This window comes from Mauremys mutica, unplaced genomic scaffold (genome assembly GCF_020497125.1).
Source record: "Mauremys mutica isolate MM-2020 ecotype Southern unplaced genomic scaffold, ASM2049712v1 000516F_np12_subseq_1:120448_obj, whole genome shotgun sequence".
Lineage (NCBI taxonomy): Eukaryota > Metazoa > Chordata > Testudines > Geoemydidae > Mauremys > Mauremys mutica.
In genome coordinates this window covers 1-26,822 of record NW_025422988.1, presented here as the reverse complement: position 1 = coordinate 26,822, position 26,822 = coordinate 1, and the positions used below count along the sequence as shown (strand labels likewise).

General features: G+C 49.5%; 1 non-coding gene across 1 annotated transcript; it reads right to left on the bottom strand.

Moving 5' to 3' along the window:
- Window positions 1-8,655: 8,655 nt before the first annotated feature.
- Window positions 8,656-8,737, bottom strand: TRNAS-GCU. The gene has a single exon. It is a non-coding gene; the product is annotated as a tRNA-Ser (tRNA).
- Between the last annotated feature and the right edge of the window lie 18,085 nt (window positions 8,738-26,822).

Below are 26,822 nucleotides of genomic sequence, written 5' to 3'. Positions count from 1 at the left end.
TGCCCATTTGATTTCTGGGATTTCCCCACAATGCATGCTGGGGGGAAAAATGTGTTGAGGGTGGTCTTGGGTAACTGTCATCATTCAACGTGCTTTCGGATGTCTCAAGGGGAGATGGAGGAGCTTACTGACTCGCTCGGATCTCAGCGAAACCAATATCCCCATTGTTATTGCAGATAGCTATGTGCTCCACAATCTCTGTGAGAGCAAGGGGGAGACCTTTATGGCGGGATGGGAGGTTGAGGCAAAGAGCCCAGCGGGAAGCGCTGTGCATCCGGGAGGCTTTGAAAGCTAGGTTCCTCAGGGAGCAGGGTAACCTGTGACTGTTCAGTTTCTTTACAGGGAAGCTGAACTTGCCCCTGCTTCAGTTACTGTTGACTTTCTTCTGCGGTTACATACCCCGTTCACCACGTTTCCCCCCTTCCAACACACGTTTAAAAATAAAGTTAATGGAACATTGTTAATTAACAACGTATTCTTTATTAATGAATTCGCGTTAAAGGGTTGAAACAGGGACGCAGACTGTGGTGGGTAGGGTGTGCAGTGATGTTAACACCGCTTCTACACTCGAGGAATGATAGGCTCCTCCTCCTAGAGCGGTCTGCAGTGCCGGACTGGTTGTTTCAACGGAGCCTGCCATCCCTCCTTTTCAGGACTCTGTGTGCGGGGGCTATGTGACCTTGTGGCGGGGGAGGACGGTTACAGATTCCCCTGCTGCGTGGCTCTGTGGTCGGGGACAAGGACCGCTGCATAAGTTCTGTAACCGCCCTCCCATGCCACAAAGTCACGTACCCCCCACCCACACAGAACATGGAAAACACCTCCCAGACCGACCAGGGTGCCTACTGACTGCACTGTGTGTGTGACCTGCTGTTGATCCTGCCCCTGTGTCTGTACCCTGGTAAAGGTGACTGTCCTATGCAATTAACAACCCCCCCCCACCCCGCTTCACAGACAGTCTTCTGTAGAAAAACTTGACGGAAATAGTAATTAACAGCAAACTACTTTTAATAATCAACTACACAGTTAGGGGATGAAACTGGGATTGGGGCTTCAATGAGCCAGGAAGGGAAGGACTTCTCAACATTTAGGGAACGAGAGCCTTCTTGTATTTGTGCACTCTGCAGGGGTGCAGTGACAGTTTTCACGGCCCCTGTCGCCCCTCCTTCTTGTTACTTTGGGTGAGGGGGGTTTGGGACTTTGTGGCGGGGGAGGGCGGTTGCAGATACAGTGCAGGGGGGCTCTGTCCTCCTGCCTGCGGTCCTGCAGAACATCCACAAGGCGCCGGAGCATGTCAAATTTTCCCTGGGCATTTTCTGTGTGACTGGTCAGAACATCCAAGCTCGGACTGCTGTCCAGAGTGTCAACAGAGTGGTGCACTGTGGGATAGCTCCCGGAGCTACTAAGGTTGATTTCCGTCCACACATAGCCTAATTCGACATAGCCATGTCGAATTTAGCGCTACTCCCCTCGTCGGGGAGGAGTACAGAATTCGAACTAAAGAGCCCTCTAGGTTGAACTAATTAGCTTCCTGGTGTGGACGGGAGCATGTTTAAGTCGAATTAACGCTGCTAAATTCGACATAAACTCCTAGTGTAGACCAGGCCATAGGGCCTGTCCCCTGTGTGGATTCTCTGATGTCTAGAAAGGTCTGATCTTTGAGTGAAGCTTTTCCCACACTCACGGCTTGTATTTTTTCTCTTTCGCCTGAGGATATCCTGCTGTGTTGTGGTTTCCATGAGGACCTTCTGAGTTCCCCAACAGAAAATAAATTTATCCACTTTCTCCCCTGGCTGGTTTCCTTGATCTGTTTCTGGTCTGTGCTGAATCTTCCAGGATTTTCCCTGCTCAGGACTCCTGTACACGTTCCTTTTCAATCTTTGAGATAATGCTCTGTTTTTACCCGCTGGCTCAACATTTTCAGGCTGAGAATTCTGCTCCTCTTTCTCACATGCCATTGCATCACCTGCTATGACAGAGACAGAAACCTCAAACAGGGATGGAAAGGGGAAAACCAAACAAAAACAAGTGCTGAAGACAGGTCAAATAAAAATCAGGAGCTGAACTCCCCCAAACTCTTCCCCCAAATAGGAGAGAGGAGGGGGATGAATTCAGCCTTCACATCCCATCCAAATACGCAGGGGGAAGGGAGGAAGCTACTGCCTGGTGTCTGCTAGGATCTATAGGAAGCCATGAACTATATTTACCCAGAGGATATGACCCCTGCTAGGGACAATAATGAACCGAGAGACCTCCCCAAGGGCTTTGTTGGGCATCCCAGATGTTTCCTTCAGGCACTTACAGATTCTGAGGTGGTTTAATGTTTCCTCACCTGTGCAGGGAGATCTCAGGATCTCTCTTTCCTCTGAACCCTGGAGGTCTGGGACCCATGGCTCTTCCCCTTGTTCCAGCTGGGAGATCACATCACATTGGAAAACTAGAAACCCTACTCAGATGAAAGAAAACAAAGGAGTTCAGTTGATTTCATAAGACTTGGTCATAAAAAAACATTCTATTAATTTAACTTCAGTGCTCAGTGTGACCTGGTGGCCCAGGGGCAGTTCTCACTGAAAATGCCAAAGTTAGGGCAGGCTGAAAAAGGGAGAGCAGATGCTCCCAAAATTGCTGGTTAACACTGAAGTTAAACTCACCGACCAGTCACCAACTGTGCTTCTGATCCCCCACATGGGTTATCGAGCAGCTGAAAAAAGAAATCACACAGCCCCCTTTATTGCATCCCAGTTCTCTGACTCCTAATCAGCAGTGAGGTCCAGTACAGTGAGAGGTTATTTAAAAACTCTGCTCACATAAACAAAGTGTTCCTCTGACCCCAAAGGGTCAGTCACATCACCAGGTCAGTATAGGTTTGGATATTACCCAAAATTCCATCATAGAATCATAGACTCTCAGGGTTGGAAGGGACCTCAGGAGGTATCTAGTCCAACCCCCTGCTCAAAGCAGGACCAAACCCAACTAAATAATCTCAGCCAGGGCTTTGTCAAGCCTGACCTTAAAAACCTCTAAGGAAGGAGATTCCACCACCTCCCTAGGTAATCCATTCCAGTTCTTCACTACCCTACTAGTGAAAAAGTTTTTCCTAATGTCCAACCTAAACCTCCCCCTCTGCAACTTGAGACCATTACTCCTTGTTCTGTCATCTTCTACCACTGAGAACAGTCTAGATCCATCCTCTTTGGAACCCCCTTTCAGGTAGTTGAAAGCAGCTATCAAATCCCCCCTCAGTTTTCTCTTCTGCAGGCTAAACAATCTCAGTTCCCTCAGCCTCTCCTCATAAGTCATGTGCTCCAGCCCCCTAATCATTTTTGTTGCCCTCCGCTGGACTCTCTCCAATTTATCCACATCCTTCTTGTAGTGTGGGGCCCAAAACTGGACACAGTGCTCCAAATGAGGCCTCACCAGTGCTGAATAGAGGGGAATGATCACATCCCTCGATCTGCTGGAAATGCCCCTACTTATACAACCCAAAATGCCATTAGCCTTCTTGGCAACAAGGGCACCCTGCTGACTCATATCCAGCTTTTTGTCCACCATAACCCCTAGGTCCTTTTCTGCAGAACTGCTGCCCAGCCATTTGGTCCCTAGTCTGTAGCAGTGCATGGGATTCTTCCGTCCTAAGTGCAGGACTCTGCACTTGTCCTTGTTGAATCTCATCATATTTCTTTTGGCCCAATCCTCTAATTTGTCTAGGTCCCTCTGTATCCTAGCCCTACCCTCCAGCGTATCAACCACTCCTCCCAGTTTAGTGTCATCTGCAAACTTGCTAAGGGTGCAGTCCACACCATCCTCCAGATCGTTAATGAAGATATTGAACAAAACCGGCCCCAGCACTGACCCTTGGGGCACTCCACTTGATACCGGCTGCCAACTAGACATGGAACCATTGATCACTACCCGTTGAGCCCGACCATCTAGCCAGTTTTCTATCCACCTTATCATCCATTCATCCAGCCCATACTTCTTTAACTTGCTGGCAAGAATACTGTGGGAAACTGTATCAAAAGCTTTGCTAAAGTCCAGAAATAGCACATCCACTGCTTTCCCCTCATCCACAGAGCTGGTTATCTCATCGAAAAAGGCAATTAGGTTAGTCAGGCATGACTTGCCCTTGGTGAATCCATGCTGACTGTTCCTGATCACTTTCCCCTCCTTTAAGTGGTTCAGAATTGATTCCTTGAGGACCTGTTCCATGATTTTTCCAGGGACTGAGGTGAGACTGACTGGCCTGTAGTTCCCTGGATCTTCCTTCTTCCCTTTTTTAAAGATGGGCACTACATTAGCTTTTTTCCAGTCATCCGGGACCTCCCCCGATCACCATGATTTTTCAAAGATAATGGCCAATGGGAAACATATTTATATAAGTTTCCATTCCCAGTCACAAATCTAGCATTCTGGAGCAAAGTGACTAAAATATAGTCCAACAAACAAATGGTTATTTAACATGCCCCTCACTTTTCCCTCCACCGCACTCCACTCACCGGTGTTGTCCTTGGTCAGTGGAGACTCAGACTTCACTTTCACGTGAGTACACCTCCTAGGTGGGGGACAAAAAGGCACAGTTCGCTCTGGCCATGGCTGTTCATTGTGCCACCGTTCACTCCACCGCTCTGTTGCCAATGGCCCTGCACAGTCACCTTCTGCTGTCACCTACCACTGTGACCTCTGCGAGTTGGTCTCTTGAGGTTCCACCAGCTCTCAGTGATTTCAGCTGAGCTCTCAGTGTGGGAACCTCACTGCTAAAGCAATCTGGGCTGTCTCTTACACAAAAACACTGTACCCACAGGAACACTGTCCCCACAACAGGACTAAGCACTTAGACCTGATTGTCAGTGATTTCAGCTGCAGTGGTCACTTAACAGAACAAAAGACTATCTATGGAGCCTAATCAGCTCTGTCTTTAAACAGTGGAGAGGGACAGGTCCCCACCCTCTCTCTTGATGCCTTCAAATCATCACAGGCTAAGTACAGTTCTACTGCCCTTTACTCATACAATAAGAACAACATTTCATCCCCTCTTCCCCCTACATTCAAGTGGTTTGTAACCCAACCCCAGCCAAAATCTATCACTTGGACAACACAGCTCTGTTTGCTGGATACCTAGGTAGATTAGGTGTGAATGTAAATATAATCTGGCCCTGAAGCCTTAGCCCCCAGCTCATCACTAGCTGTCAGGGAGAGCTCATTTAGACTTTGCTTACAAATCATCATTTGAAATTATTTGGTTGGCCAACATCACCGAAATGAATGCACTGACATCATAAAAAACAGCTGTATAAGGAAGCAAGGAAGCTAGTCTATGTTCATACTTTTCAAATCTATTATACTTTTTCAGATACACATAATTTATCATACACTGTATAAGCTTTTAAAGTGTGTATTAATGTTTCAGTTTAAATTCCGATTTCCAAACAGTCACTAAATGGGTATGTAACTAGCTCACAAAACTGGGGGGGGGGTGGTGGGAAAATTCAGGGGGGGTGTAGGGAAAAGACTGGACAGGCTAGAACACTGACCTATCAGCTCTTAACTCCCAAACTTTCATCAACTCTATTATCAGTGCCTGTAAGTGTAATTTAAACCAGACTGGACTGGACCAAAGGTCCATCTAGTTCTCTGTTTTGTCCTCTGACAGTAGCCAATACCAGGTGCTCCAAGAGTGAATCAACAAGGCACTACTGGGAGTTGAACACAGGATCTCCTGCTTAAACAAGACAGGGTTTGTTATTAGCCAGCTAAGCCATTTATCAGACAGGGTGCCTGCCTGTGTGCCTCAAACACGATTGTCTGCCCACACATGACTCCCTGCCATCCCCTACCAGGGGCCGACACAGCTTTCCATGTGTTTGGATTTTGCAAAGCAGAGGAGCAGGTGATGGTTTTCCTTGCTATAGCTGTGATGTGTGTGTGATTCTTTGGCCAGGTCATGCACTATACAAAGTTATGTCTAGATTCATTTATTTTTGATTGCCCTCAGAAGTTGTGTGAAAAAACACACAATGCTCCCGTGGTGTCGGCACCCCTTGCCTGTCCGTCAGATGCTTGAGTCCCAACCCACACAGCCCCTCCTATTTTACCCCAGAGCCCATCAATTCCCAACCTCGACGAGATTGCCTAGAGACCTGTTTGCAGCATAAAACTTAAGTGACGGCGACAAATTGTCGCAAGTGTAGACCTGCTGCTGTTCATATATATCACCATAAGTGGCCGCCTCCAGTATTCCTACAATGCCTGCGGTGAACTTGCCTGCCCTGCATTCGCCTGCTGCAGTGGCTGGGCCTTTCCCCTTTCATAGCTCCAGAAAAGTTCTGACACGCTGCAGACCGCTATTCTACACCGGGATTAGCGTTTGATATATACCTAGCATTGCTTGGGGGGGAGGGGGGGGGTTTTACTTTTTTTTATACACCTCTAAAGTTATTGTAGTTACAATGACCGAGACATCTAGTTCAAATTTAGGTTACCATTTTAGTTTATTTTCCCGCTTTATATATGTGGGAATTGTTAGCGATTGAAGAGTCGGACTCTGTTGCAAAAAAAAAAAAAAAATAATCCCCCAGCACACACCTCATCAACACCTTGGGAGTTACGGTTAAACAAACCTTTCTCACCCCCGCTGCTGCCTTTACTGCTTTACAGAATCCAAACACGAGCAAAGTTGGTCTGGGCCCGTTGGGGATTGGGCAAGCAGAGAGTCACTCATAGGTCGTGGGCAGCCACAATCGCTCTCATAATAAGTAACAAGCAGGTTGTTACTCCATGTGCTAATATGGTTTAAACCCCCTGTTTTTGTAAACAGGAGATTTTCTCCTCGGGTGGTTATCATTAAATAACTCCCAGTGGTAACTTCGGGAGTGGCTTTTGGTCGGCACCTGTGTATTGGCATTACTCTGTCTAGAAGGTGAAGACACAAGAAGGATACTACGAACACAGATTCAGAGCTCAATGGAATTGGTCCTCTTCGCTCTCAAAGCCCAGTGGTGAGGTTCTTTTCTTGAATGGTTGTTGAATTAACTATTCAACAGGCTCACCTGACAATAGAAGATTACTGAAAGTTTGGGGGATCCCCCGCGTTCGTTAGAGCTGAGTTAGGCTCACCTGTGCGCTTTCCCCCAGTCCCCCCCTCAATCTCACAGGTTCTCAACCACTTTCCACTCGCTAAACTCCCTCCCACCCTTCTGGGCTCCTGGAGCAGGGGACTGAGCCTGAGCCCAGACATGGACACTACATCTTTACTCCAGACCAAGCCGCGTGATTCCTGATTAATCCAACACGGGCCAGCCGAGAGTGTTTCATTGCACTGGAGATGTAGCCTAATGTTACGTCTACACTGTGATTAACACACCCAGGGCACCTGTCCCAAAGCCCGGGTCAGCTGACTCAGGGTTATGGAGCTGGGGCTGCAAGACTATAAAATTACAGTGCAGACAAATGGGCTTGAGCCCAACCTCTTGAGGCCCCATGAGGGGCGAGGGTTTCTGAACCCAGGCTTCAGTGTGAACACAAATATCTGCACCACAGTTTTTTTAGCCCCTCAGCTTTACGTCCAGGAGCCCAAGTCAGATGACCCAGGCCAGCCCTGCTGCCATCTTTATCCCAGGAGAGATGGACTCTAAGAGTACGTCTCCACTGCAATGTAAGCCCCAGGTGTGGCACGCTGTGCTCAAAAGCAGCACCTGGAAGCCCCATATTCACCACTCTCATATAATGATGCCATGGTTTTGTACAAAAGTCTGCCTGGTGAAGTATCATTTCAAAAGTCTTGATCTGTTGAACATTAATATCGTGTTGGCTTGTGTGTGCTCGCATTGGTTGGGAAGTTATGAAGTTTTTGCTCTGTGTGCATTACTGATATATGTTATGAGGTTGGGAAATGCCCCCCACCAGCCTTTCAGGTGCGACAAGGGAGGCGCCAGACTCGCTGCTGGCCCATTGAAGGGATCCACACTCCAAAGGACTATCCCAGGAACCGTGTACCAATGCAGGCTTCTCCAAGATAGCACAGAGACAATGGGACACTGCTTGACTCACATCATAGCAAAGGAGCTTCCTAGCAAGTTGGAAGAAACTATGAAAGAGAGGAAGAGACATCATGACTTGGCCTCTCTCCCCCACAACTCAGCAGCTGGAAACAACACCTGGAGAACAAGGACTGAACTGAACTGATTCAGAAATCAGAAGAGAATAATAACAATAATACTTGCAAACCAAAGTCCCCAAACAGACTTAGTATTGGTTTTTCAGCAGAAAATTTCCAGTTTGGGGAATTTTGTTTTCTCAGTCAGACCTTGCCAAGGGAAGCAGGGAGAAAATGTTTGAGTTGCCTCCTTCAGAAACAGCTTGGCCTAGACACTAGCTCTGGTTCACTGCTCTGGCCTTGCTCTGGTTGAGGGTATTTTAATAATTTGGGCAGGTCCCAGGGTGTTTGGGGGAGATGATGAGGATGTTCCCTTTTGAGATAAAAACTAAGAAATACAGCACTAGAGAATTTTTTTTTAAAGAAATCTGGGATTTAGACATTTTATTTTAAGCAAGGGAGTTTGGGTTTCTGTTTGCAAGAAGCAACATTGTTTGATCTGTCATTGTACCAAAGGGGGACATGGTTGTCTACAAAAGGAGGGGATGATGACTAAACGCATCCGATGAGGATGGGATTCGAACCCATGCGTGCAGAGCACCATGGATTAGCAGTCCATCACCTTAACCACTCAGCCACCTCATCTGAGCTGTTAAGCAAAAGACAGGAATAGAAATCTAAGGCCAGCAGAGCTAGGGACAATAAGGAGTTTTTAAATACTAAGCAGAAGCAGAGGCTGAATGAGCTCCCCCCTCACACCTAGTGAGGAGCTGGGGTAAAGACTTCAGGAACAGACCGTGTTTGCACAGACACACCTACTCTGCCTAGGTATGCAGCATGATGGGGCCACTTTCCCAAAATGACCAGTTTTGGTGGTGTTGGGTTACAAATCACTTTAGGATTGAGTGGAATGAAATGTTATTATCCTTCCTGCATGAGTGAGGGGCAGCAGAACATACCTAGTTGGTCCTGATGGAGGGGTAGGTGGGTGAGCAATAAGCTTTTTATTGGACTTTGTAGAAGTGATTGAGAACATCACCCTAAACCAGTGGTCCCCAAACATTTCACACTGTGCCCTCTTAGCCATGGCTGTGGCCCCGCGGAAGCCGCGGTCAAGAACCGGGGCTGAGAGTGGGGCTGTGGCTTGCTGGGGAGAGGGGTGCAGACAGGGGTAAGGGGGTCCAGGCCTGTTGCGTCTCGGTGCCTCTCAAGCGGGCATGAACAAAGCTCTTCAGTCAGTATGATTGGCAGCTAAGTCCTTTATTTCTCCCCAGCATATTTCATTTATACAATTAATGCAGGCAATCCAGCAATTGCTAATTGGTTAATAAGGTGCAGACAGGCACAGCTGTAACTTCATTGGCTATTTAACATCCTGGCCAACCCTCTAATTCATTATCCTGTTATAGTCTCCCAGCAGATAAGAACTAGCTTCATCCTTGAAACTTGCATGTCAGTTTCTCACACTCTCATGCACAACAATCCCACACTTCCCCCCTCTTCTCTTAAAAAAAAAGGAAGGCACAGCAAAACAATCCCAACACACAATATCAATACAACATACACAAAAGCCAAAACAAATGGCAAATAAAAACACCAGCTATCTAACAAAACCGAAACAATATCTACCGCAGTACCCTGCTCTCACCTATCACATCCCCCCTCCAGGTAATGCAAATGGCCCAAGGGGCCAGGAGGGTTCTGCCAATGTGCAAACACCCACAAAGCAGATTTCCAATAAGGGCTTCCACTGCAGCAACATGGGGCAGCAGGCAGAAGGCCGTTGTATGTATGGCACTCTGCGCCAAAATCAGCCAAGGCCGGGACCCACTTCGCCGGAATCCATCTGGGACCTTGAAAACAATCTCAGCTAGGCCACCTGGCATTTGCCTCGCTCTGGCAGTTCCCTACTTTCTCATAACAACTTTATCTCATCCCTCTGTTCTTGTGACCACGCTGCTGTAATTTTCCACCAAGGCAGCATAGGGAAGATGCAACCGGACATCTCCCCCCTATTCCTAAACACATAAAAAATTAACAATAACCAATTAAGCAAAACAAAACTAAAAGCCATAAATTACTTCCTCAATATATAAGGCTTATCCATAACCATGCAATTCATAACATACAACACCAACAACATCAAACAAAACAAACATAAATACACAAAATCAAACACAGAAATGGTATAAATTCTGCAGGGTTCCCCAATCTCTATTGCACACCAAATCGTGACAAATTTCTATTACCAATCCATCCCCCATGTGTCAGGTGATCAAACTGACACTGAGGGGGGGGGGGGGGGTCCTAGCAGGAAAAACACAACATAAACCACATAAACATTTTAAACAAAATCACAATTCTTTCTGGCCAGAAACACCATATCACAAACAAACATAAAACATAAAACATAAATTCAAACTCCATAATTAATTACATGGTACATTAAATGCTATACAGCTAACACCAATTTTCTTTAATATCTAAAAAACAAAAACAAAACTACCCCTACTGGGCAATTAATCATTACTTAAAATATACCAAAACCCTATATAGCTAGCAGGCAAAACAAAAAAAAATTACTTCATCAAATAAATCATTTACATTAATACAATTGCTCCTAGCTTACTCCTAAAATTCAAAGCTAATCACAGCTTAAAATTTCTTACTATTAGCTTCTAATTTTAAACACTAAAAAAAAACATCACCACTTATATGCCCTTAGCCTAATACAATTACAATTACATAGCACAATATACAATCTTCAACTAATGCAACAAAATATTCATGGCCAAACAATTGCCAACTAATTTCTTGCCTAAATTTATTTACAAACATTTCAAAACACCAAAAACTTTTCTCTAAGCATTTTTACAAAATTCAACCTTTATTCCCTCTGGCAACCATAGAGTTAAACTTTTAGTCTCGCTACGCCCTCAAGAGTTTTTCAGCCAGCTTTCCAAGCCTTATCTGTTGCCTGTCCGCTTGGGCCCGATCCTGTTTTCCCTTCAAATTCTCTATCTATTGCGTGCCTGCCTGGGCCCGATCCATATTTCCTCTCCAAATACGCTGTCTATTATAATATAGGCCACATCTAATATCAAACAGTCTACAACGGCCAATAATCAGCACATAACACAAAATTAACAAAAAATCTAAACAAACTAACAAAAAACACTTTACATAAAAATTCTTAGGGTCACATAAATTCAAAGCCATTCTCCCAAATTACCTAAATTTATGCCTAAATAACACACAACTCCCCCCTTGAGAATACTCAACAAACCCTTTGGCTGAGTTTTCTCAAACCTGAAAAACAAAAAACAATTAAACTCTAAAAAGCTGGGGCAATAATTTCACATTCATCCTCCCCATGAACCCGGCAGGGTTCAATATGTAAAAGCTCTCACCCCCCAACTCAACCGGTTTACATGCTGGGGAGGGGCACTGCAAATATTTACACTTTTACTTAAACAAATGTCAAAATATATTTGTACAACTCCAAATCAAATGGCACTCCTAATATATTTGTAAGGGCAGTGGGCTATCCTGGTGCTCAAAATCACTCCGAATGGCCATCTGCTGGCCATTCAAAACTTCAAGCATACTAGCTCCCACGGCAATGCTTTCTCAGCCTCAATAAAAAAAGGACATATCATTTACAATCCAATTAGGGTGGGCTTATTACATACTAAAGGATTTATCCAAAACACAGGGCACAGCCTGTAAAATAAATCCCAAAATCCAATTAATATCACATTTCTCAGCTGGAGTCCCAAATTTCTTCCTGCCAGTGTACAATTCTTTGTCTCTTCACCAGGATCAGTTCTCAATGTCTTTTTAGTCAGGAATTTCTGGACTTTGGCAATGTCAATACTGTGAGTGTTTTTTCTCCTTTTTCACCACCATTGTGGTTCAGCTTTTACGGGGGGAAATACCCAGAACGTGGGGGCTGCAGCGGACAAGGGAAAAATTAGCCAGCACATTACCTTGTCCTTTATTGCTGCTGTTTAAAAGCACAATGGAACTAAAAAAAAAAATTAGGCCAATCATCAGTAGGAAAAATTCTCCTAATATGAAGGGGTCTTTTGCAATAAAAATCATGGGTCCAAGCAGTCAGTCCTTTTTGTAGCGTTTCTTTACCCATAAGAAAAGAAATCTGACACATTCCGGTAATGCCAGGCCGAGTTTTACAGCTATTCCAGCGGCCTGAGCACAGTCAAGCCCCCCCCTTTCTCTTGGCCGTTCGCCAAGTCTCAGTTGCAAGCAATGTCCTTGGCTGGGCCAAAAAAAAAATTAATAAATGAGCTTTCTTGCCTTGTTAACTCATGCTGTTCCTTTTCCTTCCCTGCTTGGCTTCTTTTAATCTGTAAATCCTGTGTCAGCTATCGCTGCTCATACCGGAGAAGCATAATGATTTTCCCAGCACCTGTCCCAGGCTCAAACCAGCCAGCGTGGGATGCCTTCTCCGGGCTTCTGTAGGTCCGAACGACCTCCGGGGCCCCGGCACAAGCCTCTGCCTGCGCCATGCACTCCAACGTCTTCCCGTCAGGGCTCGCTTCCAGCGGAGCACCTCCTCGTCCTGTGCCCGAAGGCCGGTCAGGAGGAGCCTCCACAACTCCCCCTCTCTTCTTAATAAGTGAATCAGTGCAGCAGGGAAGATCTTTTCCCTTTGTCGGTTCATAATGTGCAAATAAAACTTCTATGTTATCTTTTCTTCAGCTGATACAGCGGTACTCATATCTGAGCTTGGGTACGCCTCTCTTTTCGGACGCTTGCCCCTGAGCTCAGGCGCGGCGTCTCTGTTGGACGCCCGGGGGAGTCTCCGGCACTCTCCCCTGTGGCTCCCAGCCGCTCACCGCGTCTCTGTTGGACGCCCGGGGGCTTCTGTGTTATCTTTGTTCCGCTGATGCAGCGGGTTCCCATATTAGCCGCTCACCTCTGAGCTCAGATGCGCCTCTCCTTTGGACGCCCGGGGGCCGGCCCTTCTCCAGCAACTCCCCGCCGCGGCTCTTCCGCCTGGAACATGGCCACCGAGACTAGGCCACCGACACTTTCAGCATTCGATACGAATCACGTCGGATAGGCCACTCCCCGCCTCTGGGCTCAGGCTCCTGGCCGTTCGCCTCTTGGGCTCAGGCTCCCGACACTATCATGATTCAATACGAATCACGTCGGGGTCACCATTTGTTGCGTCTCGGTGCCTCTCAAGCGGGCATGAACAAAGCTCTTCAGTCAGTATGATTGGCAGCTAAGTCCTTTATTTCTCCCCAGCATATTTCATTTATACAATTAATGCAGGCAATCAAGCAATTGCTAATTGGTTAATAAGGTGCAGACAGGCACAGCTGTAACTTCATTGGCTATTTAACATCCTGGCCAACCCTCTAATTCATTATCCTGTTATTGTCTCCCAGCAGATAAGAACTAGCTTCATCCTTGAAACTTGCATGTCAGTTTCTCACACTCTTATGCACAAACAATCCCACAGAGGCCGAGCTGGGAGCCAGGAGGCCCAGGCTGAGGGTGGGGTTTGGGGAAGAGCTGGGGCAGGAGTGGGGGCTGAGTGCTGCTCCCTCCAATGGGGGCTGGCTCGGACCCTGAGGTGCCCCCATGAATGTTCCTCTGTGTCCCCCTAGGAGTCATGCCCCACATTTTTGGGGACCACTGAACCCTACTCGCTAATCAGGGACTAGTGATGCCAAAGCCCAGGGAAAGGGAGAACAAGTGTGGGGGCTCCAGCACTGGAAACCATGTGAATGGGCTGCCTGAGAGGGGCAATGGCTGGTGGCCCAGGGAGTTAAGGGCAAAAGGGGGCACAGGAGGGGGCAGGAGTTAGGGGTGAAGGAGGTGCAAGGGCTGTGAGTTGCAGGAGCTAGCGGTTAAAGGGGGAGTGGGGATCGTCCAGAGGCAATGGGGAAGTGCCAAAGTACAAGCTTTGCCCAGGGCACCATTTTCACTTAATGCTGGTCTGAGCAAACAACTGGAAATGGACCCTTCAGTGAGACCAGAACCATAGTGTTAGAAAAGCCCCTTTGTTATAGTGGTGGTGGCTGAGGGCTTAGGGAGATGGGTTAGAAAAACAACAGGCGTCTTTCTGTGGAGGTTTTGATTCTTGCCTGGTAGGCAAGGCTGGTGTGTGGTGTCTCCATGGCTGTACTTTCAGTGTCTGATCTGCCACAGGGAGCCAAGTCTAGACATATTCAGAGGCTCTATGCCAGGGTTTCTCAAACTTCCTTTCACTGCAACCCCTTCCTGCCAAAAAAAAAACATCTTACTACATGGCCCTGGAAAGAGGGACCAAGCCCCTCCACCACTGAACAGAGGCAGGGGAGACAAAGCCTGAGCCCTGCCCCAGTTAGGGGAGGGCAAAACCAGAGCTTGAGGGGATTCAGCCCTGGGGGTGGTGGGGCTCAGACATTTGGCTTCAGCCCCAGGCACCTACAAGTCTAATGCCAGCCCTGGCGACCCCATTAAAACAGGGTCACGACCCACTTTAGGGTCCTGACTCACAGTTTGAGAACCACTGCTCTATGCCAATGGGAGAGAGTTTTCCTGTGGGTGTAGTTAATCCACTTCTCAAGAGGTGGCTGCTATGTCAGTGGGAAAAGCTATATCGGTGGGTGTGCAAGCTGTGGTGTTTGCCACATTTAAGAAGTTTAATCAAACCCATTTTTAAAAACAACCCGTGGTCTGGGAATGGCAAAGGACCTCGATGAATCAGGGTTTGTCCTTCAAAGTCCTGGACATCACGATTCCATACGCCTGTTGTCATGGGGGTCTAGCTCAGTGGTAGAGTGCTTAACTGCAGTTCAAACCCCATTGTTCTCTTATAACCTTCTTCCTTTTGTTAAAAAAAAAAAAGGAAAACATTTTCATTTCCATTCTCCATTATGTTCAGGAGCTCCTCTGTACGGGAGTGCTTGATATGAATGTAAACACTCAACATTTTGCTGTCCAAATTGCATTAAAAACCTAGCAAAGCTGTCCATCAGCTGATAATCAGTTCCAATCCTCTAAGTGTCTAGTTTATGTTTTCATCAATTAAACAAAGGTATCATACGAATGTACATTTACAGATCCCTCTTCTCCAGGAGCTATGTTGTGCAGAAGAACAAAGAACCACATCCAGTTGAAGTTCAGGAGTCTGATGATAAATGTTCTGAAGGGCTGGAAAAAATGCCTTCTAGTGAGGCTATTGAACAAGCTCAACCTTTTTAGCTTATCAAAAGAAGATTGAAAGGTGACTTCATTGAAGTGTTGAAGGGCCCTTAATGGAGAGAAAAGGTTGTGTATTAAAGGGCTCTTTAATCTAGCAGAGAAAGGCATAACAAGACCCAGTGGCTGGAAGGTGAAAAGAGACAAATTCATATTACAAATAAGACACAAATATTCAACAGCGAGGATGATTCACCACAGGAACAAGCTACCAAGGAAAGTGGTGGATTCGCCATGTCCTGATGTCATTCAGTGAAGATTAGATGCCTTTCTGGAATGTGTTTGCCCCAAAAGTAGCTCTTGTGTCATACAGGAGGCCTGTGATATGCAGGGGGTCAGATTAGATGCTCTAATGGTCTCTTCTGGCCATAAAGTCGACTAATTTCTGAAAAAATGAGTGTAGCATTGGAGCAGCGTCTGATGTTCTCCTGTATAGCCGGCTTGCTTCCTAGAACGAACGCTCCTTGAGTGGGGTGAGCCACAGGGAGCAGCTCAAACCTCCAAAGTGCCTGGGCAGGGGCAGGACATTAGCACAGCAAGGGAGGGGTGTGGCAGTGACATCACAAAGTCTTTTTGCAGGACCTCAGACTATTGGTCAAAGATGGTGGGGAGGTGGTGACCTCACAGAGAGATGCTGACATCAGCCAGGCAGGACAGGCGTGAGGGGCCAGGGAAACTTCAGAGACCCCTGTGGCTTTGCTTCAGCAAGTCTCCTTCTCCAGGTCTCTCTTTGAGGACTGAGAGAGTATTCGGGTTCACGTACGTGAGCACCAGGAGGAACCTCTTTTGAGTTTTCTCCTCCCGTTTTAGTGATTTTACTAGAAAACAGCCCGTCCCTGTTTAGAAGGTAAGAGCCTCCTCGAGATTTGAAACCTGTTCAGTCTGATCCATCTGGTGACAGTTGAATTCTAGGCATGGAAAACACGAACTTAAGGAGGCAGAATTTTATTCCGCACCTGGGATTTTGTCCCTTAAAATCACTTGGGTCATTAGGGTTTGTCCTTTTTGTTTCGCCTTTTCCTCCATCCATCCCGTCCTCCTTTCTCTTTGTCTCTTGCTTCTTTTGTCCTTTCACCTGTTCCCGCCCAACACCAGGAGTGATGTGTGTGTATGTGTGTGTCTGTATGTGTGTGTTGCGGGGGAGTGCTCGGCAGCTCCCACTGTGGAAGGTCCACCCAAAAATGTGGGGCTGAAATAGTGCTCGGGCAGTGATCCCCACCGGTGATGGGCCATCCTTTGGGCTCTCTGGTGAGAACCCTCAGCCTCCCGCTCCTGTCTCTACCCTGTCTCTACCCTGATTGGCTGAGCAGGGGGTTATTGACAGGTCCCTTGTTGTTCTCTTTTAAGACCAAGGAAATAAGTCAGAACCTGTTATATGTTGACAAATTTTGCTGCATTAATTGTCCCTGAGCAGTTCATGATTCTCTGTAACGTTGCAGTTCTCCCCAAATACTTGCTGAATAATTACTGTGCACTGTTGTTGGTCTGGAGCTCATCTGAGAGCACTTTATTCAGGTCATTTAGTGTTTGAAATTCACGATCTGATGGTTAGTATGAAAATCAGTGCTCTTGGGTCCTATTCCCAACTCTGCCACTGACTGGCTGTGTGACCTAAGACAAATCAATTCTCCTTTCTCAGCCTTGGCTTCTCCCTCTCTTCAAGTAGGGATAATAAATAATGATCTCGCTGCCTACCTAGCTCAAAGGTGTGGGTGGGAGGATGGGGAGTCCATTGGAGAAGTGTCACTAGGAGTATCACGAGGGGTAGCCGTGTTAGTAGGAGCTGTAAAAGCAGACAAAGACTCCTGTGGCACCTGCGACTAAGCAAACAAAAGAACAAACCCCCTGTGCTTTGGGGAGCCAGGTTTGCTTGGTGTGGGAATTCTGTAGTTCAGATGACTTTACGCCTGTGGCATTGGGGATTATTTACCAGTTTCTCTGGCATTGGGGCAGTTTTGTGCTCGACGAGCTGTGATGGCTCAGAGTGAGTTAAGGTTGTTGGTCTTGAAATCCAATAGGGTTCCCCTGCGCAGGTTCGAAATCCTGCTCACAGCGAGGCCTGTGTTTTAGCCAGTCTCTCACCCAGGCAACACCTCTGTACAACCTTCCCTGAGACACTCTCAATTCTCTCCCCACTCCCAAGTAAATCCTGTTCTGCTCCTTTCACTAGAGATCCCTATGGGACACCCCCTCACACTGTGTCCCTGAGGGGTCAGGCAAAATCTCTCAGCACCCCTGAAGCCTCTGCCCAACTCACTCTAGGTGGCCCCATAGATCAGCCATAGCCCATTGGTTCTGCTCCTCTCTCTAGAGTGCCGAAAGGAGCCCGGAGTCAGCGACTCCATGGGAGCTACGGGGCTGGCAGAACCAACCAGAAAAATACTGGGTGCTTCAGCCGCCCATCTGGCAACCAGCTCCCCCCTGCCCCACTACAGGCCCCTTGCTGACAAGGCTCGCTCCTCTTCCCCTTCAGCACCTCCCACTTGCCAGTGACCAGCCCCTGGTTCAGTGGGGTGCAGTGTAGGGATGCCAACTTAAGCCACTTCTTACTCCCCACAGCTTAAGGGCGCCGGGGTTCCTCCGGTTCGGCGGGGGGTGTTGGAGCCCAGCCGTTCGTTTTCCTGTTCGCACATCTCTGCGGTTGTGAAAATCGGGGAGGGGAGGCAGAAAGAAGCCCCACTTCCCTCCCGGAAATGACACCCCAGTGGGGGAAGCCAGCGACAACTAGTAGGTGGGGCGGGCAGGTGCATTGGTGGCAATGACTCTCACCGCCACGGTGTCTAGTCTAGCCCCCTCAGGGTCCAGCTAAACTTTTCCTCCCCGCACCACTGGCCCCCCAGTCCCCTTCCGCCACCAGGTCAACCCAGGCACTAGGGCAAGGAAAACGGGGTTGGAGGCAGCAATGTCAAGCTGAGCAAGGCAGGGAAAAGTGAGTCTTGTCTTCATGGGCCGCTCCCAATGACGTCCGTTTTTGTGTGCACACGGCTTCCAAAAACCTCCTGGAGACATGAGAAGCAACCAGGCCAGAAATGACTAGCACACAACTGCCAAAGATAAAGCCTCAGTTGGGAGAGTGTTAGACTGAAAATCTAATGGTTCCTGGTTTAATGCCCAGTCTTTAGCAGGCCCTTTCATTCCCTGTTTGTACAGTGCGTGGCGTTTCCTTTTTCACGTAGTCTGGGAGCGCAGGGGTGCCTGCACCCAAGGTGTCGTTCTTGGGCTCTGCAATAGGGGGAAAAAAAGATACTGTGGGCTTCTGCCCCTAGTTGGCTGGCTCTTGACCCTTAACAATGAGGGACGCGGAAGCTGTCTCTCCTATGTGAGTTATTGGTGCGACCCAATTGGCCAGGAAGAGAGAATGAGGCTGGGTGGCCCCTCAGGAATGGTGAAGCGAGGAGGCTGCTGGGCAGTGACAGGCAGGAAAAAGGGGTTGGAAAACTCCTCTGTGCTAGCTGAGGACGGCTGGCGTAGAAGTATCCAGAGGAAGGGGCATCGGGGAAGGTGGGATGGGATTTGGGGGCCCGAGGAGGAGATGCTTCATGTTCATTGGCTAGGAGCCAGCTGGTTGCTTGGCCATGGTGGGTGTTCAGGAAGATGCCACATTAACAACTCTAGAGGTAGCTTGATAGGCAGAGGGTGTATTGGTGTTAGGGCCCATCTCTCTGGTCCTCCAGGCAATTGAAGATGGGAGGGGGTTTGGAGTCTTGTTCTTAACATTTTGCGGTGCGAGTACAGAAGGGGCTGGAGCTCCCACCAGGGAGGGCATGACTGGAGGGCTTTTGGGCTCTGCAGCACCTGGTTATGGGCCTATATTAGTGTGTGATGGTCCCCAGTTAAGGTGTAAAAGGAAAGGTCATATGAAGGAACTGGCTCCCTTCCTCTAGACCGCCCAACGGTTTTTGGTGTCGGGTGGGTGGGGGGGGGGGAAGATTTCAATTGTTTCACACTGGCGCTGAGCGATCTGCTGGTCCTGTTTTCCCAACCGTCAGAGGAAACTCTTCTATAGATGAGCACTACCTGGCACAGGTCTTGAGCCGAGGTCGGCCTTTAGAGAAAGATGTTTTCTCCACAGGTGGACCCTAGTGGAGGGGCGGCGGGCATGGTAGCCTACCTTATTCCTCTGAACCCAAGCTCTACACCAGCTGCAGAGGGGATACACCTTTCTGTGGGGAAAGGCCAGGAGTTCGCACTGACGCGGATTTTCATGAAAAGCGAGAGCCAGTCGACAGACCAGTGCAGGGTGGGTGCCAATGGACTGTTCGGATCACGCAGCTCTCCCGTGTGCTCAATGTGGGCCAATTCCCTGACCCAGTGGGCAGAGGATATTGGAAGATGAACATCCAGAGCTTGCTAAGATAAAAGAGCAGGGGGGCGAGGCCTGGCGGTGTTGGCAGAACGGGAAAAGCATCAGGAGGGTCCTTTGGCAACCAGGGAGATTGGTGGGAGTCAGTCAGGGAGGAGTTGGACGGACTTTGTTCCGGCAGTCGGGCAAACACAACAACATGTAAAGAAAACCAATCAGTGCCAACTCCTGCTAGCGTCGCCTGTGGGATTTCCACTACAGACCATCCAGGCAGGGAATCCAGTCAGAGCGTCACCCACGACCGCACCGCTGCAAGAGTTAGCGCCTTGCGTAGGTATCATAACCATAGAATTTTATAAATTCCCGCGCCATCACTTTAGCTCCCCCGCCCCCTCCGCCGTTCGTACCTCATCCCTGTGCTGTCCCCACCCGACCACCCCCAAGCGCCCACACACAGACTACCCCCCCCCCCCCCCCCCCCCCCCCCCCACCCCCCCCCCCCACCCCCCGCGCTGCATGCGACAGCTGCCCGAGTTTCCGCAGGAAGATGATGGCTGCCGAGCGATGGCCGATATGAGCAGGAGGTGGACCCAAGCTGAAGGAGCGAGGAGCAACCTCCCCTGACATTTTTGCAAGCATGCAGAGGAATGGAGACAGAAGCCTACAGGATATGGGGGATGTTGGGGACTCTGGGCAGGATTCCATGGATCTGATAGTGCAGGACGGAACAGTCGACTGGAGGGAGGAGAGAGAGACCCGCTCGAGAGGAAGCCGCCCACTTTGGTTGGGGAAAGCAATTGTGTTTGGAATAAGCTGCAGAGGGCAAACCAGCCATATGTGTCACAGGGGTCGTAGAAAATGAAACAGTAGCAGGGTCCCATGGTGTAATGGGCCCAACTCAGGACTTTGAATCCTGGAAGAATCCTGATGTTCAAATCTCAGTGGGACTTCGTTGCGAATACGTTGCTTTGCCTACAAAGCCTCCCTGGAGCTCAATGTGTTTTGGCTACATTCTTTCGAGGGTCAACTAGCATGTGGCGGTTATTTCCCTCTCTGCTGGGTGACTAGATCCCCACTGGGCAGATAGGTCTTTGGTCTGGATGGTTTCACTGGGCTGGACGGTCTATAGGTTGGGGATGTTCTTAGAATCTTATCTAGTCTGGCTAGAAGAGATCTTCTGGTGGATTGATCTAGCTATCCTTGTTTCTTGCTGCTTCACTCTGATGTCCATAACTTTGGTTCCCTGCAGCCCTGCCATTGCATACACTCATCCTCATTGCCCTTCACATGGCCACGTTGAGAGGAAAGGAGTTCCAGGGCCCAGGCTTCATAGTAAGGGGCAGGCAGGATGGGCAGGAGAAGTTAGTCACCAGGCTGGAGCCCATAACCACCCCCCACAGCTCTCTCTCTCCTGCTGGAGCATCCTGGGGTGTTGATTCCCACCTGTTCCAGGCACCCCTGGGGCCCTGCACTTCGACATAAGCCTCTCCCTGATCTCAGCTGTTAGTGAAGGGATCCTCACTGCGTAGCGCAGAGCCAGACTGGGGCGGAGTCTTCTTGCTTTACGAGAGACATTGTCCCAAAGCCGAGATAAAAAACTGCTCTCTCTTCATTCACACGTCAGGTCTAATGCTTTAGAGCCTGGTTATCTAGTGATTTCAGATCTGTTTGGTCTATAGACAAAAGACTTCATTGAGTCTTAAACCAGCTATCGTTATTACAAGGGGAAGAACAAAAGGGTCAAATGGTGCCTGGAACCCTTAAGAAAAGAAAAATCCACTACCGCGTTCATGGCTACGTGTACAACACTTGTCGTACTAACTGTGGGTGGTTTTCAACCCAATCACTGAGAATGTTTTGGGGGGTCTACTCCTTGCCTGTAATCAACCTAGGGGTTTTGGAGAATCACAATTAACAGGTGCTTCCAGTTGGCACAAATTGGATAGTGTATATATACTGTATAGAGCTGTAGCTTGATGATAAGTGATGCCCCCCTATTGCCTGTGGTTTTGTGAGTTCAATCTTCACCCGGGAGCCACTGGTTTTCATTAGCCAAGTCGGCATCACCCCCTCATTTGGCCTGTGGAATGCTAGAATTCCAGACCTCGGGGACCCTCAGGAGGGGGCTAATAAAAAATGCGCGAGCCCTTCAACTTATTACCTCCTCTCCAGGTCATACTCTACAATCGCATTCTCCCCCCCATCCCCCAACTACCCCCACCCCCCCCCCCCCCCCCCCCCCCCCCCCCCCCCCCCCCCCCCCCCCCCCCCCCCCCCCTCCCCCCCCTCCTCTGCTAGGATTCATCAAGCCAGAGCCTGGAGTCCTGCCATCGTGCGTCTTGTACTATTGACTCAACTACTACTAAGTGGACCAGGGACAAAACACTCAAATCCCGCCTGGTGCGGTGGGAGGGGATCCAGCGGTTTGACTCTTCTCAAATTCTGTCGTTGGTACATTCCTCAGGTCTGGGAATGTCCCACAACAGCATTGAATGGGAAGCTGCCTGACAGAACAGTTACACTGCACAGAGCCTCCTGCGGAGGAAGGGTGGACAATGAGTTACGCATTTTTAGTGAAATCGTCTTGGGAAATGAGTCTTTGCTGACAAGGTTTGTCTCTGCTTCCATATTTCACCTCATTTCAGGTGTTATGTTGAGCGGATCTTTAATATAATTTTTGTGAGGTTAATATCTATCTCCTCAAATTTATTTACTCAGCCCCTTAAATAATTGTGGTCATTTGATTATTGCATCTCTCCTGTGAAAATGCCGTGAATATACAACTGTCGTGTGGGCTTTCTACAGGGGGTCATGATGTTAAAGTTAAGGAATTCATGCTCTCTGTACTCTTGCGTGGGGAGTGTTGCTTTTTTACAGCTGCCTCCAGCGGCCAGGGCTACCACCTGGTGCTGGTTAGCAGCACCCCACTGCTGTCCTTGCCAGGGGCCCCTGCTGAACCTAACTGGGGCGGCTTCTTGCCACTGCCAGAGTGCTGGGGTGATTCTGCATGAGTGGATGGAGAAGCCTCCTGTGGAGCAATGTAGCAGCGACGGTGCTTTCTTTGATGTTCTTGTGGAGTTTTCTAGGAAGGCAGACTGGGGACGTCACTATGTCATCATCTCTGAACTGCACCACTTTTCCAAATTTGGGACGTAGATTCATAGTTTCATAGATCTTAAGTGTTCCAAGAGAAAGGGACCAATTATGATCATCTTAGTCTGATCCTTCTGCACATATGCCAAGGCCACAGAATTCTCACTCACCCACTCCTTTGTAACAAACCTGGTCGCTAACCTATGTCTGAGCTTATATGATAGTCCTCAAATTGTGGCTTAAAGACCTTCAAGGGTGCAGGGAATCCTCCAGCAAGTGACTCCGTCCTGCCGACGCTGACAGAGCGAAAGCGAATGTCCGATTTCGTTGCTGTGATTGAGAACGTATTCTAGGGGAAGGTTTATGGAACGCCCAGATACAATGACCTACTGGAGATGCCCAGACCTCCACCTTTGGGGCGGGCCTTGTAGGAGGAAATTTATAATTGGGAAGATCATTTGTGAAATTAGTCGTCACTGACAAGATTTGTCCATTTGTTCAATATTTCACGCACCTTCATGGTGTTTAGTTAGTGGTATCAGTACAGATTTTTTACTGTATATTAATTAAACACTTAATTTTATTGAATCAAGCCAAATAAATCTTATTAGTGATCACTTATTTTTTTCTTTGGTCTAGCTAAGAATGATGAATTGAATTTTGTGATCTTTCTGCGAAAGTTGGGCGCGATCTGAGACGAGATTAAATGTAGGAAATTCAGTCTCTGTGTTTGTGAGCCTGATGTTTTCTCCTCACAGGTCAGTGCCTGCATTGATAATACCCAGAGGGATCTAAGCGGATGGTGTACTGCTGGGCATTCTGATACTGGCAAAGCCGGATGTCTCACAGGGGTATGACCCTCCCCCACACAAACTCATAGAGTTAACTGGTGCCTTATATCCCGGGTTAGTTGAGTTATGTTAGTTTGCTAAAAGAAAAGGAAGTGAATTGTCTCTGTACATGCAGCCATTTGAGGGATGGGACAATCTCCTCCAGTCACTTGTCTACTCCTAGGGGTTCTCAAACATGCGGCTTTGTCCGCGGGCCGCCTGTCATGCGGCCCGCGGAGCGGAAGCTCTTCCATGCAGCCCTGAGCGGGAGGAGCTCCCCAGGGCCGCCCCAGAGAGGGGGGGCATTAAGGGCGGCAATGTTGACCCCGGCGGCCCAGCTGCTCCGCAGGGGCCCCCAAAAGAAAAGCGGCAGGCTACCCACTCCGCCACCTCTCCCTCGGGAGCCTCGGCGCACTTAGAGCGACGAGTCTACGTCCAGGACGCGCCTGAGCCCATCGCCCCAGATCCTGAGACCGCGTGTGGGAGGGGCCGAGTAGGGGGCTTGGGAGACTCTGGGCTGAGCCGCCTGCGCTCGGCGTGGAGCTCCCTGCCCCGCCCCCTCATCACGCGGCTCTTATTCCCCCCCTCTGCCTTAACCTCCTCCGCCCCCCCTCCTGGCCCCTCTCCTCGCCCGCGCTCCCACCTTCGTCCCCGCCCGTGTCCCCCCCTCCGCGCCCCTCCCCCCTCTTCCACCCTCCCCTCCTCTGCTCGCGGCCTCTCCCCCGCCCCCCGTCCCCGACCGCGCGCGGTGGACGAAGCTCAGGCCTCGCCCGGTAGACTGTGGACGCTTGGGTGGTAGTAAGCGAGGGGAGGGGGGCGGAAAGCGGGAGAAGCCGGGCGGACGGGACGGGGCCTGGGTAACTCTGGGTGGGAAGCTCTAGCTGGGGGGGGACCCGCCCTGGGGCCGTGAGGCCAGGCCGGTGGGGGGGTGGAAGTGGGGGGAGGGTGGAAAGGGCAATGGGAGCGGAACCGCCGGGCGGGCCGGGCTGGGCAGGGCCGGGCAGTGGGGGCGGGAAGGGTAGCGAGACCCGGGAGACCCGCCGACGGCCGGGCCGGGCCCGGCGGGGTGGGGGGAGTCGGAAAGCGCGATAAGCGTGGAGACTCCGCCGGGGCCGTCCGCCAGGGCCGGGCACAGGGCGGGGGTTGTGTGGGGAAGGGTGATGGTGGGGTCGGTTGTTTTGGGGCGAGGGAAAGCCTTGCTGGGAGGGATTGAGCTATGGTCTCATGGTTTTGGGCGGAGGGATTGGGCGGCGTCATGTAGTCAACAGAGTTAATGAGGAGGATGCGTTGGGAGCTCGGGCCGCGGGGTGCGCCTGGGGAGTGGGAAGCTTCGTGGGACCGAGCCGGGAGTGGGGAAATGAGGGACCCGGCCGCCGCCGCTAAGTGCAGCCACCGGTCTTCTGGGCGGTGGGGTGGCCCTTCTGTTCCGGGACCCGCCGCCTAAGTGCCCCGCCGCCATAGCCCACCAAACAGACTAGTTGTGGTGGGCGCCTTAGCACTTTCCAGGAGGGAGGGATGCCTTCTGGGGTAGGAGGAGCGGGGTAGCCCAGCTGGTGTTTGGGGATATTAGTCGCGCGCTTAGCGGAAGTGGAGGTGGAGAAGAGACAGGGCATGAGCGGGGCCAGTGGAAGGTTTTATTGGTAGGGGCCAGGGGCGGAGCATTAGGGGGTCGTGTAACAGTGATGCTGAGTGCCTCAGTCCAATGCACGATAGTCCTCATGCGGCAACCTCGGAGGTCATTTGAGTTTGAGACTGCTATTGAGTCTACTCGAAAGGTGCGTACTGAGCCAGCTGCCACTGTTGGAGCCGCCCCATTTTTAAGTGTAGACAGCAGTTGAAATTAGATTTATCTGCCGAGTTTCGCCCGACTGTGGGATGCTCAGGCACTAAGACTGCACCTAATAATAATAAACAGCTGCCTCAGTGCAGTGCGTAGTTGGCAGGATTTGAAGCATGCGACTGGGAGACGCCCAATGGTTTCTTCTAGCCCATCGCTTTGGACTTAACCACTCAGGGCCACAACTACTTGATATGCATACATTTCTCTGCATGTATGATTTTGTGTCTCCCTGAATGGGCACTTCAAATTGTTTGCTTCAGTCCAGAAAAACTTCCCCAGACCCCACCACTCACGGATGCGCTATAAGTGTAAGTGTGTCCTTGGGTGAAACAGCCTCTATTGAGAATTCGCTGCCCATTTCCCTTCCGGCATGGAGCAGCTGGGGTATGAGAGTGTGTGGTTGGGTTTGTTTCTTTTGTGCTGTTTTCTATTCGAGAGTTGAACGACATGGCTGTAGCTTTGTTGTTCATTCCCCACTTCTGACTATTCTAGACAGTCCTCATTTCCCATTCAAATTCTCCAGCACATCGTTCCAAATAGCCAGGGGGCAGGATTTCTCTGGGGCACTGAGTTGGCGTGCATGGTGCGGTGAAACTCAGCCTTGCGTTCCACCCTTGATGTTTCATGGTTTACTAACAACAGCAGCAGAAAGAAAGAGCTGAGCCTCCAATTATCTCCCTGGCCGCTAGTGGATGCCAGGTGCCACGTCACCTCTGTCTGACCATCGCCATTGCAGGAGAGAAGGGTTCACTTGGAATCAAACGCCCTACGCCGCTGGCTCAGACCAGAGACACAGAGGAGGTTTTGTATGTTTATGGATCTGTGCAAAGGAAATTTTGTCTCTGGTGTGAAACTCTATGAGGTCAGAAATGAAACGTCCACGATGGATGGCCCAATGCTCTATGGATATGTGGAGTGTTGAAGGACTCGGGATGAGACATATGATTTAACAGGGGTTTGTTTCAATTTATTGCCCTGATTAAAATCTATGGCTAAAAGGCAGCCACTGTTGTTAGTACTTGTACCTGTGTAGGGACACCCCAGTGGGTGTCAAGTCCATTGCCTTCACCAGGGGCAGTCGATTATTTTATCAAGGTACAAATTTCTTGGTCAAGGCCTGGACTCCAGAGAAAACAATACACTGCTGATAAGAAGAAGTACATCAAAAGATATTGCAGCCACCATGGGCATAACTATCATGTGTCGTGTTTCACTCTTTATACCTGGCGCCACCTCCTTTCCCTTTGGCCTTGTAGTTGACTAAGGGCAAAGCTGAACATCTCCTCAGATACCAGGGAGTGTTTATGTCCATTCCTGCGAGCTACACAGGGGTTTGATGTTGCTGCTTTCAGTCCTCCGGCTCTGCCGGGATAAGGAACAATTCAGGCTGTCACTGAACTGAAGGAGGAAGATCTTTTGACAGGGAGAGGGACGCCTCCTCTTAAA